Below are 5,727 nucleotides of genomic sequence, written 5' to 3' on the forward strand. Positions count from 1 at the left end.
TGCGCGCGTGTGCATGTGCACGTAGGCGTGCGTGCGTGCGTGCGTGCGTGCATGCGTGTGCACGTACAGTACGTGCACACGCATGCACGCACGCACGGCACGCACGCACGTATGAGTGTGTGCGTGCATGTGCAAGTACGCGTGCGTCCGTGTGCAAGTACGTGTGCGTGCGTGCGTGTGTACGAACATCGTACTAGTGCTGCCGCCTATCGTGGAGATTAAGCTAACTCGAGTTAAGCGTCTGCACGGGCCTTAACTCGAGTTAGCCTCGATCGAGTGGCGAGGTTAAGCTAACTCGAGTTAAGGCCCCGTGTAGACGCTGTTAACACTAGAATCAGGGCAATAACACACAATGTGTGTGTGTTTGTGTGTGTGTACAGCATATATTTATATATTGTCATATACAATTTGTTATCTATTAGCAATGTTATTATCTATAATGATTATGTCTTAATCTCAACAGTATTAACAAGAAGTGTTAACACTGGAATCAGGGCAATAACACACAATGTGTGTGTTTGTGTGTGTGTACAGCATATATTTATATATTGTCATATACAATTTTTTATCTATAGCTATATGTTATTATCTATACACTGATATTGTCTTAATCTCAACAGTATATTATCACTGNGTGTGTGTGTGTGTGTGTGTGTGCGTGCGTGTGCGTGCGCGCGTGTGTGTGTAACGCGTTTGTGTTTTTCAAATGCTACCGCTACGCCCCGAAGAACAGTCCACAACGGCAGCAACTAACAAGATCGTATCCCCTTCTCCCTCCTCTTCTCCAGCAGAAAACGGAGGTACCCTGACGATCAGAGCCTGTTCGCTCTCCGACATGGACGACCAGTGCGGCGTCTTCAAGTTTGCCAACGAGGAATGGAAGGGCTGCGTTCTCACGTGCAACTACAACGGCTGCAACGCCGCCGCGGCGCCACCGGCGCACCGCAGCTCGCTGCTCGCCGCCATGTTGCTCTGCGTCGTCGTCATGGTAACGTTGACGACGCGGTGCGTAGACGAATGATGCAGTTTCCGTCGCTCGGCGCCAGGTGGTCGCGCTCGACCCGCAGACTGCCGGATGTCGGGACGTGACGACGCGCGCGTCACCTGGCGGGCGAATGTAGAAACGAAAGGCGACGACGACGCCAAGCCGGAGCACACTTGCGGAGTGTAGCGGCCATTTTGTCGTCTGTCGAATGAACGCTGCAGGCCCAGCCGGAGCTGTTATTAACACACACAGAGAAGCCGCCGTTAGTACGTTTCATCCGAAATGCAGTACTTGACCAAGGCGACCATGCCGACGTGGCGTATCTAGGTCGCGAGCGTAGCCACCGGCGCCCTCTGGTGGCACGTGTCCCTCTGGTGGCACGTGTCCCTCTGGTGGCAGATACGGTCTGTGATGTGTGATGGCAGTAAAACACTGATCTGTTTTTCAGACTCGTCGCTAGAGGCCAACACGCGTTAGAAACTCGGATGGCAGCAACCCGCCATGACGTCTCAAACATTCTGTCGACGGCCTGAAGGGGGCGTGGCTAAGAGCGATCGTGACCAATGGGTACACGGCGAGCTCTGTCTCAGTGTTCTCTCAGCACTTTATGTCAAAGCTTAACAACTCCCCCCCCCACGTTCCCAACACCGCCCCCACCCCAAGCTGCTGAGAAGGTTCTCCATGTATATGATATGTACACATCCATATCACAAGTATGTCATAAGACAATTCGCTAACGAAAAATCTAACTAACGCTGGATCTCAGACCGCGCCGACTACGCGTTGCTATGGCAACCACGTATCGGTACGTGCCGCCAAACGACCGCCATATTGGAAAAATTTTACAGGAATATCCAGGGAGATACCTATTGGATCTAACTAGCGCGAATTAAAGTGGGGCGACATCCGTTAGATCTAACAGCACAGCGAGGGGTGTGTTGACTGCCAGTAATAGCAGTGGGGGGTGTTGACTGCCAGTAATAGCAGTGGGGGTGTGTTGACTGCCAGTAATAGCAGTAAGGGTGTGTTCATTGACCGTAATAGCGCGGCTAGGCGAGTGTTTGTGAACCAGGGTTGATTCTGTACGCGAATAACAGAGATAAGGGTAAACTTACACGGTTACTGGACTATCTAATGTAGACCGGAGTTCTGCAATGATCTTGTGTCTAATAATTACGTGTAAAATTCCACGTTTATTACGCGCGTACATGTACGCGCGCGTGCGTGCGTGCGTGCGTGTGTGCGTGCGTACGCGCGTGCGCGCAGCAGCGTGTATAGTGCTGCTAGCAGCAGGTCCTGGACGCGTGATTGCGATAAATCTGTCCTTTATGGTTTTAATTAACAGATTGTTAAAGGCATAATAGGCCCATCGATTATGCAATTTTAACGAATGCTAGAGTAACTGGCACCTTGTGTAGTTAATAAGTACATTACCTTATAGCCAAACGCGTATTAGTTTGTCCAATATCACTGCTGGTTACTAAGAAATGCCAAATTGAAATCCGCAGTCCACGAAATCAGTTGACTGACTTGTTTACAGTTTCGAAACTGCATACTTCGAGACGGGTGTGATACAGATTTATAGTCCACCAGACATTTTCGCACGCATGCAAAAACGCACGCACGCATGCATTTTCGCTCGGCCGTACGCAATGCTAGCGATAGTATAGTACCGTAACTGCATGTATACGTAACAGTAGCTCTGATTGTAATGAACGTGGAATCCCGCTCGTGATAATGAAGTAGGCCGTGTTGGGGGCCAACGCTATGGGAGGATCGCGGACTAACCACGGCCACAGACTAAACATGGAAAGCAGACAGCACTACGTGTATTTACGTATATTGGTCAAACGAATACACCTGTGTCTGAAATTGAAGACATGTGGGTACCCATTCATTAGCACCCACGATTATTTACTTGTGCCTCAATACTGAGAATACACCCAGAGATACATTCTACTAGCTCATTAGTCGTATATAAGCATCCCGGGACAAACAATTCTCTACTAAACACCCGTAGCAACATGTGACGTTGCCTAACCGAATTCGAGGCTATTTTGCTTGGCAACCAATTTAGCGTTGGCGCCAGATTACCAGATTTACGGATTTCAATTAGACATTTCTTAGTGATTAGCAGTGATATTGGACAAACTAAGACGCGTTTGACTATAAGGTAATGTACTTATTAACTACAGAAGGTGCCAGTTACTGTAGCATTCGTCAACTTTGTATAATCAATGGGCCTATTATGCCTTTAATTCGAGTGATTGGCATCTCACGCGGGAGGTACGTCCAGCAGGGGAATCGATAATATACGTCTAGTTATACGATGGAGAGAGCGTGTGTGAAGGCAATGACGAGAGATTTGTGTGTGTGTGTGTGTGTGTGTGTGTGGCTGGCGTGCCAGTTGCGTGACGTGCGTGCGGTGCCGTGCCCTGCTTGGTGTATTTGTGCGTATGTGGTGTGTGTGTGATGTGTCTGTGTTGTGTTGTGTGTTGTGGTGTGATGATGTGTGTGTGTGTGTGTGTGTGTGTATGTGTGTGTGTGTGTGTGTTGCGTGCGGCGTCCAGTGTGCGCGTCGCGTCGCGTGACAATGTGCGTGCATATGTGGTGTGCGTGTGCGTGTGCGCGTGCGTGCGTGCGTGCGTGCGTGCGTTGTGGCGTGTGTAGGAGGAATCATTACCCATTACTTCCCTATCGCCTACCACAAGTATTACCCCTCTCTCTCTATCTTTCTCTCCTTCGCTCTATCCTCTCACGACGCTACTAAACGCCGAATGTTACCGCATAGTAATAACGGCCAGACAGCTGCGCTGCGGCGGCCATCTTGTATATGTTCGTGGCAGACGAACTTCGCGTCTGTACAGCCGCTGGATGGCGCTGCTGCACCCATCTTCGCTTCGAACTTTCGAGGATGTAGAATAATTTACGAGGAGGGTGTACCTGTATACTCATTAACTTATTACGGCGTATTTCGCGTGCCTAACTATACCTTACAATAAACTTCATCGTTGGTTATAAAAACGTACGCCATTATGGCAGAATAATAATTCATATTTCGCAATGAAACCGTGCGGCCAATTGGCGCCTACAGGGCCGTTGTACAGGATTGGTAGAGGAGGGGGGGGTTACCGTTAACCCAAATTACGAGACGGAAGAAGGGCCCTCCCCCAGAAGATTTTTGAAATTAGACCCTCTTAGATGCGTTTCTGCGCGCAGCAGAGGGGGTCTGGAAACCTCTGGACCCCCCCCCCTGTACACGCCCCTGGCCTAGCCGATGGCAATACGAGCGGTACGGGCAATGGCAAGTCTCTATGGCAAAAAATGGCAATTTTGTGGGGGAAGATGGTAAACTTATATCGATGGCACGATCATGAGTCATCACGGACACGGTGAATTCTCTCTAGTCTCTCACAAGTAGTGAAGAATTTCAGGGCCGTAGCCTGTGGGGGGAAAGGGGGGCAGCTACCCACCCTCTAGATTTTGGAACAAAATTAAAATACATCTAAAAAGGCTTCATTTTGTAAAGATTTTTTTTATCACTTATCCGTGAAAGCCTTGTCTTAGACTCCCCCCCCCCCTCATCATTACACAGTTGAGTCATGTAATTTTGCCCCCCTTTCCCCTTAAGAATTTGCTCAGCCTATACGGCCCTGAATTTAGGCTGACGAGCCGGTTTAGCCTACGCACTAACAACAAACCACGTGAAGACTTCTAATTCTCGCTCACCAGACTGCGCTTCATCGATCCACGCCACACCACCAATGCAACACGAGTTCCGTATCAATATAGATGACGTTGAAATTCTTCCCGTCATTAATCTTGTCCTTAGAGGAAATCTAGGAAGGTTTTTTTCTAGGTATTAGCTGTCACTGCTCGGTCAGGTATGACTGTACATGCTGTGTCATTCTAGTCTTCGGAGGAAATCTAGGAAGGTAAATCTAGGTTTTCTTCCAGGTACCAGCCAGCTGCGGCTACACACGCTGTTCATCGTGTATTACAGCAGTTGTGTTATGCTGATCTCACATCTGTATATTTTACTGTCTAGTGTTTCCGTCGGCCACCAGCAGTGTTTCTCATTATAGTTGCGGAATCACAACGAATATAGAATACTGAGCTGTATATAATATTATTATATTATTATATATATTATATATATATATTATATTATATATTATTACATAGTTATATAATATACTACTGTTATTATATACAGCTCAGTGATGTAGACGACGAACGCAATTATAGGTTCCATGAGTAGACATCGTCCAACGATGGAGAAATAAATTTTGCACAGGGGAGAGATAGTAATCCGCTAGGGGACGGCTCTGATTGGCTAATTTTGTCTCTTATTTATTTTTATTATTTTTGGCTAATTTTGTTTTATTTGAGAATTAGGGTTAGGGTTAGGGTTAGGGTTAGGGTTAGGGTTAGGGTTAGAGTTAGCTGATTTCTATATCCACAACACACTAATAATGCGCCATCTAGCGGATCACTATCTCTCCCCTGAGACCTACTATCAATTAAATCTCTCCCCTGAGACCTACTACATCAATTTCTCCATAGTAGGTCTCAGGGGAGAGATATAATTGATGTCACTATTAAACATTAGCCCCTCTAGTGGTCGAGACGTGAACTAATGCTAATTGTTTGAGGGGTTTTGACGCTGGTTCTACGATGCGAAGCGTTAAAGCCGTCTGTAATATATCACGTTGATGCAAATCTTTAAATTTATAATATAT

The sequence above is a fragment of the Priapulus caudatus genome, unplaced genomic scaffold (assembly GCF_000485595.1).
Source record: "Priapulus caudatus unplaced genomic scaffold, Priapulus_caudatus-5.0.1 Scaffold379, whole genome shotgun sequence".
Lineage (NCBI taxonomy): Eukaryota > Metazoa > Priapulida > Priapulimorpha > Priapulimorphida > Priapulidae > Priapulus > Priapulus caudatus.